Raw genomic sequence first — 15,874 nt, forward strand, 5'->3', positions numbered from 1 at the left:
TAAGTACCTAGTTTCTTAAGAAGGTTCTTATTTTGAAATGTTTTTTTTTTTTAATTTATCAATCAATTTAATCGGTAGTAAAGCTATATATGCCAGAAGTCAGGCGAAAAGTTGAACCACGGAGAGTTCTTTCTTGTGAGTTCGAGCACTCCGCAAAGCTAAGACGCTTTGCCATTTTTTTTCTAATTGTCGTTTTTTTTTTACAAAATGTCTTGCATTAGGTATTATTGGAATAAATATCTTAAATACATGCTTGACTTACTTAAAAAAGTTCTGAACGTTCTGAAAGCCTCTTAAGTCTTTCAATTTTATGAATAACTTAATTTTATTTCTCCTATTAGTAAGGGAAATGTATTAGTTTTTCTTAAACTTTTCCTTTAAATATTAAATTCACGTTAGAAAGTTTATGTTCAAGTTCGAAAGCTCAAAGTCTCATGAACTTTCAATAAAAAACGTTTTTGTCTTTGGAAATTAATGTGCAAAATATGAAGAATAATTGAAATTTTCCTATATACAAGAAGCTATTTACAATTATTTCCAAATGGAATAACAATCAATAAAGTTCAGCAAAAGTTAAGGATGCTAAATATTCGCCATATATGCATCTTTTAACACTTTGAACTTTGATTAATAAAAAACAAACTATTTGAAACTAAAGACTAAAGTTTTCGTTTTAAGGAAAACATCTAACATTCCAATTAGTACAATCGAGTAGAACCTTTTAAATCTATTGTTTTGCCAAAGAACAACTTTTAACGGAAAAGAAGGAGCTAGAAGAACTTTTTAGAGGCAATAAATAATCCAGCAGAATGGAACTGGATGAACGAGTAAACAGCAAAAAGTTCCCACAGAGAAGAAAGACCCCGCACACAAAAAAAAATCAATAAAGTAGGAAGTGAAAGTGCGGTGGAGCTTTTTGGGGCGCCCATTACAAAAAGAGTCAAACTACTTTAAACTCTGATTGCGTTTGCCTCCCGCATTTTGGACTCATCTCTCCTGGCAAGGAGGGCCTGGGGACCGAGAGGGGGAAGGAAGTGAAAGCGAAATAGCTTGGAAATGCTAAAGTTTCCGCCACCCACTCGGCCCCCATTCGTCACCGGGCGCCACCATCCCCCTTGGCCCCCTTGGAGAGGCTTTAATTTCAAACTGAAAACTTTTTGGGGGGCGGGCGACGGAGTTGTCAAGTTGGCGATGGGTGAAAGGGTGGTCCGGGTGCTTGGGGATGAGGGTAGTTGTCAGCAGCCAACGCACATAGCAACTAACGTTGTCTATTCTTCGTTGGCAAATGCCAGAGTTCCGGACCGACATCCCTGCAAACTAGCATGTGCGTATTGATTGGCTGCGCATAATGACTGCACGCACCACCCCCAGGGGCTCCCGGGGATGGGGCTGCTGTCGTCCTGCTCCTATCTCTGCATCCTTGCTGCTGCTGCTGCCGCTAGCACAGAGGGGGACAACAGGGCAGCATTCGCACAAAACACCCTGAAAATAACGCACAAATAGTTTTTCTATATCCAAAGCTTGGAAGCTTTGAAAAAGCTGAAATGCCCTGGTTTCGGGACAATTGATTACCCCCTGAGAATCCATGAAATTTACCGGTTCAGGAACGATTTGAACCGATTTATAAATCATTCAATAGATCGTCCGAAATAGCTCAGGAGTAATACAATTGGTTTTAAGACAAAAATTACTTATCGGTTCATAACCGGTTCATTACCGGTTATGAACCGGGTTGAACCGATTTATAGATCACTCAAAATATTGCACAAAACACACTTTTGGAGTAGGGGAGACCGGGGAGGTTTGGGACACTTTTTCATGTTTTTACTTTGAGACAGTATTCCAAAAAATCTCGAGAGTGAGTATATTACAATTTTATGTAGTCTATAGGATACTTATGGGTATTGACTTTATAAAAAGTACTCGATAGAACTTGGAAAACAACTGAGTTTTCTTGAAGAAGATAAAACATTTAACTTGACGTTTTGTCCCAAACCTCCCCGATTTGGGGCAGTATGGGACGCAAAAGGGGATGTTTGGGACGCATTTTTTCTCGCATAATTTGCATTACTGGAACACGTTAATTAATTTTAAATACTAGATTAAAAATATTCCTAATAGAAATAAAAATGTTTCATCTTTTATTCCACACTTAGAAATTAATATCAATTTTATTTGTACAGTAGAGTCATTTATTGGCAATCAATTATTTAAAGTATTTTCTTCTTATTTTCCATCTACCTCTCTTTTCATTTTTTTATTCTAAATATTGCAATCATGATTATCAAATTCCTCAGGCGAGTAGATTTTTTGTAACTCTTAGTTTTGAACTCATTGACGGATTACTGTTTGATTTTACGTCAACTGCATTGTACCTGTTTTCTCATTATTTCTCTGAATTAGCTCTCGCCTCGCCTTTTCTGGAGGATTTGTGAGAATTGTAGAGTAATATTATTAGAGAAATTTTCGAAAAAAATAGTTTTTATCGAGATTGGACAAAGGTCGAATATCCTCTGGAGAAGAAATTATTGATTCCCAAGACAGTGATTGTTTAATTGTCTCTGTATTTAGAGACATCTGCTCCACTGGTAAAGTTTTCCCAAGATGAAGATTTTCAGTGGAAACTGGGAATTACTCTCCATTTTGACAATAAAAAATTGCACGCCACCTACATTCTTGTCGAAAATCAACGTCCCATTCATCCCCTTTCAGGTGTCCCAAACATCCCCGCGGGTAGTTTTGGTATTTAAAACCTTTAAGTAAAAAACAAGAGTGTATAATCTCTGAAATTTTATAAAAATATGTTCCCAGATTATACTGCTAGCTAATGAGATAAAAAAGTTTTGATTATCGCTGATATAAAATACAAAGAGCAAAACTGAGAAATCAAAAAGTACAATTTTTATCAATTTTTAAGAAAGTGTTCATAGAATTAAAACAATGAAACTGAGGATATCCATTTTCTTAGTCAAGATACATCTTAATATTGCCTACGATACAGTAGTGGTTAAATCCCACTTATTTTAAAAATTAATAAAAAAAATCGCTTTGTCTAACACTACCCTTGTCCCAAACCTCCCCGGTCTCCCCTATTATAATTGAATTTTGAACAAAAATTAGTAAAAAAAAACGGGTAATGAACCAGTTCAGAACCGATTGGAATAGATTCATTTTATCGGAAATTCCAAGACCTTTCCAACGAGCCCAAAACATGATACCATTCGGTTGGAGAAATACGCTGTCTAGAACCTTTTTGACCTTTGACCTTGAAAATCCGTTATTAGGAGTGATTCAATGGTTTCACATATCCTAAATATATCCATTTAGTGACCTACGTGCGTATGTACGGCCCCAAGATACATACTCTGAGAAGGGATTTTCTTTCGTTTTCATTCCGGAGTAGGTTGGAATCGACGATAAGACGGCGATGGCCAACTGGGGTGGGTTAAAAAACAGAGAAATAAAATGAATGTACAGTGCCCACTTCGTTATCCGGATGATTGGGAGACAATATGACAGATGTCCGCTTCGTAATCCGGATGAATTTTTTGAATTTATTCAACGTCTCCATAATATAATACAAGATTTTTTTTGTAGAATTAGAATAAAAGTTTTAAAGAAGCTTAAAAAGACATAATTAGGGAATTCTATGCTATTATACTTCATTTATTGAACAAAAACATCGCAGTTTAATTCATTTACTTTAATTTTGGGGTTTTCGGGATTTTGACTTTCAGAATTTTGACTTTCGCGATTGTAGTTTTTAGGATCTTGGCTTTTCGGAAATTTTGTTTTGAGGGATTTTGACTTCCGGGATATTGGCTTTCGGAACTGTGATTTTTTGAGTCTTAGGCTTTTCGAGATTGTGACCCATTCGGAATTTTGGCTTTCAGGATTTTGGTTTTTTCGGATTTTGGCTTTTTGGGATTTTGGCTTTCGGGACTTTTATTTTTCGAGATTGTGACCCATTCGGGATTTCAGGTTTTTGGGATTTTGACTTTTCAGGATTTTGGCTTTTTGGGATTTTGACTTCCGGAATTTTGGCTTTTGGGATTGTGGCTTTTGGGATCTTGGCTTTTCGGAAATTTTGCTTTGAGGGATTTTGACTTCCGGGATATTGGCTTTCGGAAGAGTAGTTATTTGGGATTTTGGCTTTCGGGATTTAGGCTTTTCAAGATTTTGGCATTCGGGGTCTTGGCTTTTCAGGATTTTGGTTTTCCTGGATTTTGGCTTTCGGAATTTCAGCTTTTTGGGATTTTAGCTTTCGAAGATTGTAACCCATTTGGGATTTTGACTTTTGGGAAATTGGATTTTCAGATATCGGCTTTTCAAAATCTTGGCTTTCGGGGTTTTTAATTTTTAAAATTTTGGGTTTTCGGGATTTTGCCTTTCGGGGTTTTAGCGTTTGAGATTTTAGTCAGTAACCGGGAAAATACATATTCCTAAACTTCAAAATAGCATTTTTGTAAAAATATTTGAACTTTTCTGAAAAGAAAAACGTACCACACGTAGATTTGCTTACGAAAATCTTTACGTTCTCACAAAGTTTTTCACGAGAACGATGATGAACAATGATTAAAAGCCTTTTATGGTTGATTTCAATGCGTATGGCTATTATTATAAATGATCGAAGGTAAAGTTATTGATTTGAAAAGAAATAATCGGGCACAATCAGGGCAATTTGTGAAATAATTCTGGAAATATCCTTTACTTTTAAAATAAATTTATTTCAAAAATCCAGTGCAAATAGGTTACAACCCTCTTAGAAAGCAATTAGCTAAGTCCAGATTGGAAATGTTTTCAAGTCCCCGTAGAGAGCTACGTGCTTAATGTGGAAAGGAGTTAAATACAAAAAAAATGTCCTAAAAACGATCATGATCTGTCCTAGGCACTAGATGTCCCTGAACCCTAGTCACGTTCCTATAATGGGTTAGTCTTTTGTTTGGGATTTTTGTCACTATTTCCTCTACTTTCTTATACATCAGTTTTGAATTTTGGTTAGGAGCTCACTAACAATTTTCTTCTTTATTTTTACACAGCCAACGGACTAGTACCAGTCCGTTCGCTAAAGAATCCAGTAAAGAAAAGACCAACCAAGAACCACTGAGGAAAACACGATAAGTGTCGAAAGCTCTGGTAATATAATGGGTTATGTAATCACGGGAACCTAGCGAGCAGATATACCTTACGCCCCTTATACGTAGTTGTTAAAAGTTAGTTTTAACCGGTTAGTCCTATCACTGTACGTAGGCAAACGTAAATGTTGCTTTTATACCTTACGTTATGTTATTTGATCACCAAGTTTTTCGGCTACCCTTCTGGACTGTATAAACCTTAAAAAAATGCCCAAACTCCTAGTTTCATCAGGTTTTACCTTCTTCGAACGCGAAATAACTTGCAGATCGTAAAAGAACTTAAGATTCTGAATGCATCTCTGGCTGCGTCGAAAGTGAAAAACGTCATGATGTTGAAGGGAAACCTGAGAGGTGGTTTGAGAGATTTTCCACCCACTTCAGCTCTCACTCTCAAAAGTGCCACCTATATAGAAAATAACCTAACACATACAAGGCGCCCTGAAGAGGGAAAATCTGCCGGGTGAGTCAGAGCGAGAGGAGGCTAAAGCTCTAGCCAAAAGCTGAAGCCGCACCGATGTTGCGTATCTAGGCGTGTTATTTAGGTCACGAATACAAATAGGAAATGGTGTTTCGCAGGCTGTATGGTGGAAATGTTCCGCCTGGAGGGAAAGGCACGCAGGAAAAGCGGGTAGGGCTTTTGTGATGAATCCCCCTTTTTGCTTTTCCCTTTTTTGGTGCTTTTGGATCCAGGGCGGAGTGGAGGGATTGGAGGGAAAATAGTGAAAGTTCTGCACACATTTCACTTTCTCTTTTTGCTGACTCCTCTCCATTTCCTCCCTCTTGTCGCTCGCACATTCTCTGGGAAAGTTTTGCCTTTTGCTGAAAACCCTTGGTGTTTTATGGAGGAGGGTGAAAACTACCACTGTTCTACCCTCTTCTATCCTTGCGGTCTCTGGGCTCCACAAATACATCCATGAGCCAAGAGGGTGGAAGGTGAGGATATCCCTGTCTGGCACATGCTCCTGCCTCTGCTGTCTCTGTCTTTTTCCCAGGACGATAACAATGCAATCTACGCAACGCGATTACATCCAAGTTGTAGGTCATGTCCTTCAGGGGGTTGCTCGAGGGGGTTGATTTCCAAGGGGCGGACAGGGGGATGGGTGTCCCACTCAGCACAGTGTGTTTGTGTGCTTTTGACGAGCTTCATGCTGTGGCGAGGAGGCAGGGAAAAAGAACCCCATCCCCATGCTCCTCAGGCGAAAGGAGCAAGAGAGAAGTTATCTGGGTCTCGTTTGATTTTCTGCTTCCATGGATGGTTCGGTCCGGAATGGCAGGGCCTACCAAAGTATAGGATTAGCAGAACACGAAGTAGGATGAAAATGTTCAGCAATTGAGAGATGATGCTTTTTTTGGAGGGATGGGAGCTTTCAAAGTTTTAAAGTTCTCTCGAAAAGTTCCTTGATGTACCGCGAAAACAAGATGACAGATAAATTTTCATTATTATTTTCCTTCACTTGTGGCAGTGTGCAAAAGCTCTCACCATCCAAATACACTTCAGAGAGCTTTTCACCCACCCAACCACCCCCCCCCCCATGTCAAAATCCAACTCCCCCTGTATTATCTATGAAATGTGGGACTCTTGTGTATGAAGAGTTCCTTGTGGTTTTGTTAAGTTTTCACTTTCTGTAATTTCTCGCTTTCTCTTCTACCCATCCACCCTCAAGCTTTTCCCGACTCCAACCCCTCCGTACGCCCCCTCAGTTCTTTGGTTCGGTGCTATCCAACTGGGAAAACACCATTGGAGCATATATCTGCAGCATGGCAGAGGATTTTCCCAGGGAAAAGATGAAAGGAGTGAAAAGTTTATCCGATTATATATTCAACTATGGGAAATTTCAAATTGAGATTCTGAACCAGTATCGACGCTTCCCATCATGTAGCCCTCACAGAAGGGTAAAGCAAGGATGATGACGGTGAATTCGAGGAAAAGAGAGGCAAAAGAAAAGAACTTTTTTGAGTTACGTTTCGGACGAAAAGTATACTTTTCTTGTGCGTGAATCCGGTATTATCGATATTTTTTTTCAAAATGGATGTTGATAATCAAAAAAGCTTTATAAGGGAAGAGCACCCTGGATCGGAATGTTAAGGGACATGCTCGATATTTAGATGAAAATATAAGCCTTAAAACACTATTTGGTATTTTTGTGCATGCTAATTGGTACATTAGTGATCCATTTAACTATATCTGTGTATTTGAATTTTTAATTTTTACAATAAATTAATAAAAATTAGGTGTAATTGCAAACTTGCAATCTGTACCTTGGATTGTCAGGAATTCAATCAGGTGTCTCACGGAAATTTGATTTTATAAATTAAATCAGAGCTAATGCAGTGCATTCTAGTAAGAGTTAATTGGTAAAAATTAGCTAATAATTTTTAAAAATTATTTTTATTTGGAGCAACAATAAAGTAATAAACTGACGATCCGAAGAACACTGCCGATCGCTGGTACTCTTCCCTTACATAGTGAAAAAAGCTTACTGAAATTTATTTAAAAAGGAAAATAGTTATGAAGGATAAGATTGAAATTCAGCCTGGTAAAAGCTCAGCATGAAGCTTTTTCTTTTGTTAAAAAACATTAGATGAAAGTGCCCATGCTTGATACCATTGGAAGCTTCTTAATGAATAAATTTTCTAAATTTCAGAATATATATGTGACTCATCGCAACCGTATTTTAAAAACTATGGCTATGAAAGTAGCTATAGTTTTTAAAATATATTGCGGAGTCACGTTTATTGAGAAATATAAGAAAAATTTAGTCATTACGAAGCTTCCAATGGTATCAAGCATGGGTACTTTCCCCTATACTTCATTGTCGTTTTGTATTGTTGCGCTAGAAAGCTTTCAGATTATGAAAAATTTGATAGACTTTACGGTTTACTCTTATAAAAAAAAATCAAAATATTTCAAAACAATTTGCAAAAAAGCTCACTTTCATAAATTCTATTTGCATTAGATACACTACTTTTAATACTTTCTTATATTTTTCTTGATTTAACAAAAAAAAATTAAAAATGCAAAATAAAAATAGAGAAATTTTAAATACCAACGGAAATTGGAAGCCTTTTCTTCTGCGTGAAGGCATTTCTTCTATGAATGGCGCTGCCCAGTGTTCTCAAAAATTAATACTTAAGTTTTTATTCGAAAATCTTTATCTAAATTGAATAAATATTTGAAAAACAATAATTTAAATCTTTGAAATATAATATTACTGCTAGACGAAAATCGAGCACTCAGTCAGCCAAATAAAGAAAAGCTTCACAATTTCTCACATTTTGCTTTTCTTCTATTCAATTTAGGAAACTGAGGGTAGTTTTATTTAATTTATTTACTAAATTATAGAAGTTTATTAATATTTAATAATATTTAATATTTTATAAAGTATTCAGGGAAATAAGTTAATAACTCAAAAAATGTCTCTTTAGCAAATATAGCTCTTATTCTGCAATTGATAGCTATAAAAAACGTATTAAATAAAATTTAAAATATTTTTTAATTGAATATTGTATTTTCAAAAAAAAAAAGAAAAAAAATAGTGACAATATTTAACTTTTTTATTGTTTCTTTATATCGGCCTAGCAGAATTTGTATTAAAATTATTATAATTTTTACTTATTTTTTGTATTTGAATTGAATTTTAATGTCATATCTATTTTTTCCCATGCGGCCATCGCCGTCTTAAGGTCGATTCCAACCTCCGGAATGAAAATGGTGGATTTATTTAAATTTTATTTCCTACTAACTCTGAATGCGAAATTATTCTAGCACGTATTTTGTGAACTTAATGTGTTGCTTCTGGCATATACAGCCTGTAATAGAGCTTTTCCACCATTTTGCTTTGGAGATTGGTCACCAACGCTAAGACGGCGGTGGACGCTTGTTGCTTCTCTCCATATTATCATGCTACCACGCTATATAGTCAGGCCGTGTAACTGCGACAATTCCAAAACTCGGATGCCGCAACCGATTCAACTCCGATAAATCCACTTAAAATATGATTTATATTTTTATTTCCATATTTAATCACTGCAGTAGCATAATATAACTATTCTACTTTAAGAAAAACCAAAAATTATATTTTTATCGGTATAATAAGCTGGGTTTGTTACTAAAAATTTCATCATCCCATCGGGAAGGAACAAGTTCTGGACAGCGTCAAACTCATCTGTGAGATCTACAAAATTCCAAACCATTTTACAGATGGAAGACCCGGAGATGTTTAGTTCAGGAATTTTCTTCAGCGTCATCCAGAGCTCAGCAAGCGCAAACCAAAATCCTTCTCATTGGAAAGAGCTACTGTTACTGCTGAAGACCTCACGGAATGGTTTCAGAATTGTCTTGGATATTTCACAGAACACAACAGCATTAAACTTTTCCTTAAAATGAGCATCCGAGTTTGATCGAATTCAACGGAGTTAGAAAAAAGCATCGCAGTAAGGTTTTCGCGCATATATTAATATTATCGCAAATTTATTAATTTTATTCTATATTATTGCTAAAAATTTTTTCTATCATAATTCTGAATGAAACAAAGAATAATTGATTTGGAATGGGGAAAAATATTTCATCAGTCCAAAAACAAGCGTTAAAGTCGCACTCTATGAAAAGCATCGGGATTACCTGTCTTTACTATATTTTCAAGATATTTATGTCCCAAAAGTGAATATAAAAAATAAATTATTAAAATAAATAAATAATTTAATTATTACCAATAGGGTCCGCCCCTATTTCCTGGTTTGAGTAAGAGAGAAAAAGTAATCAGTAGAAAAAAAAAAAGAAAATACAAATTAGAAAATTAGAAGAAAGGAATTCAACCTGACATTGATTATATTTTTTTCAAAATTTTATTACTAATCTTAAATTTAATCTTTGATAATTTTTATTTAATAAGGAATTATTATCAAGGAATATTAATTTTTGTATTAGATCTTATTTAACATAAAAAAGTTTAATATTTCATAACCTAAGATTTTCAACTTATTCTCAAACTTATACGAACTTATAAAAATATTATTTCGAAATTACAATATTGTTTCGTAATATAAAAATTAAAAAAATATCACAAATGTCAAAAACTTAATTATTTAAATTTTGAATAGAGATATAAATGCTATTTAAACTTATAGTTTTGCATAAATTTGAAGATTTATAAAGCATAATTGACTAGCCTCTAGCAAGAGTTGATAAAATTTAAATTTTTTTTTAAAGTCAGAATTTCTAATAAACAAGACTTAAATTAGCTCAGAGTACGAAAAATAAATCTATAAAACAATCTTAATCTATCGGTTTTATTAAATTTTGACAATACAATTTTTATAAAAAAAATAAATAAACTTAAAAAATTAATAAAATTCAATGTATTTTACGTCAAATGATATTTACAGTAAAAGAAAACAGATTTTATCGTATCATTCAAACATAAAGTTTTCTTAAAGGATATTTTGTAAAATTTGTTTTTTTTTAATTAAAAAGAATTTTAAAAATATTGTTGCAATTTATGCTTTGATCTCACCATTTGTGAGCCCCTTGCGATAAAATGCTCAAAATAATTTCGTGGAATTTTTCCTTCCCTGGGAAAACTCAGGTTTCAAGAGGAACTTCAAAAGCCATTCAAGTGAAGAAGTAGTGAAAGTATTGCTTTGGACAATTTCTCATTTCCGTCGCTTTTGAGAGGGCTTCTTTTCCCAACGTTAGACCCATTTTGCAGAGGAGTTTGAGTTCTTGTGCAAAGATGGGTGGACATTTTTTTCAAAGGGAGCCAGGTCGAATATATGGCATAGGAAAAGACGAGAGAAAAATACCCGGAAAAGCTGGAGACATTATTTTTAAATTGGAACTCCTTCTCTCGAGGGGCACATTTCTTTTTTCTCCACCCCAAAGCCAAGCAATCGACAATGCCCGACTTTCACTAACAAGCTCCTTTTTGGTGTTTTTTTCTCTCTCAGTACAGCATATATGTGAATAGTATGTATGTGCTAAACCCACTTTCGCTAGATTCACCAAATTTTTCACATCGCTTCCCTTCGAGGCCCAAAAACTTCAAAGGAAACTTTGTGCTAGTTTGGGATTCTCTCTCTGTCGACATCCACCAATCCCCCAAAGTCCTTCTCATTCTTCATGAGCCACAGCCCATGGCCCCCATCGAAGACCGCCCGTCCCTTCACATGATTTGGACGTACCCGGAGTCGTCTTATTCTGACGAAAGATGGAGAGGAGAGGCTGATGATTCTCCTTGAATTCTGTGGATCTGCGTCGATGGAATGGGTCTGATGACAGTTTCTTTGGATGATGGCACAACTGAGAGGATGAAAGAAGGAAGATGATGGCTTTGATGAAGACATTCAAGAAGACGAAATCCAAAAGCGGATGAAATTGACTTCTTCTCCCAACCACCATTCAGCTTTTTCCATCCTCCTGTCAATTCCGAACTCCTTCTTTCCTGCAATTTCTTTAAAGTTCACTTTTGGAGGGAAAATTGTACAAGAAATCTTCTAATATTATTTTTATACGATTTTACTTTTCGGATCATCGTTTTCAGTCAATTTGGTGAAAATAAGTCAGTCAAAATAAAAATTGATAGGCAATTAAATATTATTTAAATTATTTACTTACTAATATTAATAATTTACTAAACAAATACCTTTAAAAATTATTCGAAAATTAAATAAATCGCTTAGGACCCGTTTTCGAAATTAAAAAAAAAATATGGGGTAGGAAGGAGATAGCGAAAAAAGACTGTCCTAGATAGTGTTGATTTATGGGGGGTCGTTCAAGACCGGAAGTCGATATCTCTTCCTGTTTGGCCTCTAGCCGTGTCACAAGTTGAAAAAAAAGTGGATTATATAACTGCTGTCTCTTTGAGTTTAAGCAGTAGGGTGGAGTAACCACTTATCGCCACTTTTAGAAAACAGTGAAATTAAATTTAATATATTTTTTGACACCTTATTATCAGATAAGTCAAATTTGATACAAAGTTACATAGTTATATTTGCTCTAGATTCGTCAAAACAATAGTTCTACAATTTAACGTGGGAGTACCTAAAACAGTAGTAAATAACCACTTCGTCGCCACTTTTTACCACTTTTCGCCAGTTTTGTAACCACTTCTCGCCACCCACTTGGAAAGGTTCAAACCCCATTATTTTGAACAATATTATGCAAAGAATACATTCAGCATTTCTTTTTCCTCATGATCACCTTATTATTACTCACATTAAATGATTTTTCTTCACTTTTATTTGGGAAATCAATTTATTAGACTATTGCAGAAAGTAAACAATGCAGATTTGACAACTGAGAATCTATGAAGTGAAGATAGCGTCGCCTATTGAAAAGCAATGGCGACAGGTGGTGAATCAATTTTACAATATTACCACTTCCCGCCATGGCTCATTTTTACATAAAAATAATACAAAATAAAACATTAACTAACTAAATACAAATTTTATGTATTCGCCGAATGTAATTAATTGTTCAATAGACAAATTATTTATTCAAAATCGGAAATTTTGTTCGATAAAAGTTTCATGACACTTAATATATTTGGTAAGAAATATTGGATCCGATGCACTTGCTTAAAATATTCCTCTAAAAATGCTTAAACATTTAAATTCAAAACAAAAAAATAGTAACAGCAGTAAAGATACAACTTATTTGACGGCTAATTTATTTCACTAATAATGAAAAAATTGCGATTTAAATACATGTGGCGAAAAGTGATGCACTAGCGAGAAGTGGTAATCCCACCATAAAATGATATTTCTGTAGAAACATAGCAAATAAATTGTTATTTTCAAGTAAGATTAAGGATAAGATCCTGAAAAATCTTCAATATATTAATTAGCTCTTTTAGAGAACAAACTTAATGAATATTCTCAAATAAAAAAAGTTTTGTTTAGGAAACTCACAAGGAAGAGTAACATTTAAATTTTAGAATATGTACTAAACATAAATAATTTCAAACTTGGACAGAAAGATTTTAACACTTATTTTCTAAAACTAAAATAAGAAGAAATTGCAAATTTTGTAATTCTTTTAGTAGTTCTAAAAAAAAAACAAAAAATATACATGGTTCTAGGTTAAAATGTGCTCGAAAAGTTCCCTGTTTAGTAAAGTTTCTGCTTAAAACAGTTTTATTAAAAATGCGTATTGTTGTGATCTGAAGTTGATGGAGTTATAAATGACCACAAAAGCTGAGATCATAGAGAATCCTAGCTAACATCCAATTAAAAAATATTTAGTTATCTTATTCTATTTATTAATATAAGTCCTAACTCAATATAATTTAATATAAAACCCTAAAGTTAAATAATAATGAAAAGAAATATTTTTCATAACTTGTTTGACATAAAATGCAAAAAAAATAGTTTTAAAAATTTGTAGAAATTTAATTTTTAGATAAAAATAAAATATACAACAAAACAGATCGATACCGTAACAATGCTACCAAGAAAACTTACGAAAAATTTGATTTAATTTAAATCAATTGAACCGAGAATTGAACTTGAAAAAATTACAGAGATTGCCCTTAAACTATATTTTTATGATGAAGTACTCAATTAAAAAGCGGTTCGGAACCGAAATCTATTAAAACACATCTTATGAGCAAAATTAAATTTTTAGAACATTTTTGTGCTAAATCTTTAGGTATAAGCCTTTTTAATTTTTAATGGAAAGTTTAGTTTTTTTAATTGAGCCATACTTAAAATCTACCGGTTCACAACCGATTTATAAATCACACATAAGACCGCACAAAAGACCTTAGCAGTAATATAATTGATTTTCTGATAAAAAAATTAGTTATCGGTTATAAAACGGTTCATAACAGATTGGAACCGGTTCAGTCTTCTCAGAAATTCCAAGACCTTTCCAACGAGCCCAATCATGACCCCATTCGGTTGATAAATGTGCTCTCTAGAGCCTTTTTAACATTTGACCTTGAAAAACCGCTAATTGGAATGATTCAATGGGATTTTTCATACATCGTGAAATGTCCGCTGGGGTAATATATCCTCTAAAATATATCCTAAAATGAATTAACAACATAGCTCGACATGTTTTCGAGCAATCCTAAAAATATGGTTTCGGAGAGAAAGGGAAGGAATGAGGGGAAAATGAGGGACCTTTTGATGGTCTCAGGGCCAACTTATAGGGGGGGGGGGGGCGCTGAACGTCCCAAGTCTCTATCTCGAACCATTTAGCACCCAGATATTCGAAATTCGAATACATAAGAACTGATGTTCTTTTTATTTCTCATTCTGCAAGATTTGAGCAATAAAAAAAAAATGTAAAATCGGTAATAACTGTTGAGTTCGACATGTGCATACTAAAAATTTAGAACAAATTCTAGCCTAAAATGTTAATCACAGTTCAATTATTAATAACAATATGCCACAAAATTGACAACTTTTTTTTGGCATACGGAACTCATATGGTACGTTTGGTACCATGTCCTTAGATTTTGTTTTTCTGCCCCCAACGATATTTCTTAAAAATATCACATCATTTTCAATTTGAATCACAACTACTTACCTTTCCAACGGATGTCCACTTATTAAGTTCTGTACATTAGAACCGAAGGAATAAATTATAATATGAGACAAAACAGCAAAAACAAAAAAAAAATTAAAGAAAATTGTGACGTATAGAAGCAAAACGAAGGACAGATTCTTGATCAGGAGACTCGACTCTACCAAACGTACCATGTGAGATCCGTGTGCCAAAAATCGTGTTGCATAGTGTAATTAACTATCTACCGGGGCTCTTTAAAAAAAAAACGCGAAAAAGGACAAATTCAACACATCGATTCCTCAACTTACCATCGTGGTAGGATTCCCATATTATTCCTGAACATGGAGGATTGTTCACACATCAGATATTTGCAAATAACAAAAACATTCTCTTAAACCATTCCTTAATCACTGGTTTTTCCCCAAACGTACGACTTACTTAGGAACGGAGGGAGTAGTTTTTTTTCGGTATTTAAGACAAGAATTGAAAAATTTAGTTTATTCTAATCTTTAACACGTGCGACTGCTAAAGACTAAATTAAATTTATTTAGGAATAAAAAAATCCAGAAATCTTAGAAAATTAATTAAACCACTTAGAAGAAAGAGAGTAATGCTATTTTATAAAGAATTGTAAATAGGTCAGATTAATAAAACTCTTTGAATATTTTAATGAAAGAACAGTCATAACAAAACGTTTTTTAGAGCAAGTTAGAATTATTTTATGAGACCTAGAGTAATAGTCTGATATACTAACTTAACTAATTTAACATTCCTCCACCGGTTGTAAAATTTATGTTCAATTATATCATAACATGGTTGACATTTGAATCTCTGTCGTTTACTGAACACACAAGTTTATCGTAGCTCTATCTACGTTAACAAAATATCTCACTATTTTAAGTAAAATTTGTGAAAAACCTGCCGCACACATTTTTTGGGTGAATAGTAAAATTATCATAATGCAAATTGTGCACGATAAAAATTTATTTTCGTAGTTTTCCATTCTTTTTCATTCTACGAAACTTGCAATGTGGTTGCGATGGGGCGTTGATGGAGCAACAAAAAGCATGAACAGAAACGATAATAAAACTCATTTGAAAAAATCACACAACAAATAAAAAGTAATTTATAGCGAGTGGCAATCAGGTGGCAGGTAGAAGTTTTGGCATTTAGAAGAGGTGACTGACATATGTTCCATGCATATCTTTTTGCGCAGCTTTTCAAACGC

This window comes from Phlebotomus papatasi, chromosome 3, assembly GCF_024763615.1.
Source record: "Phlebotomus papatasi isolate M1 chromosome 3, Ppap_2.1, whole genome shotgun sequence".
NCBI classification, from domain to species: domain Eukaryota; kingdom Metazoa; phylum Arthropoda; class Insecta; order Diptera; family Psychodidae; genus Phlebotomus; species Phlebotomus papatasi.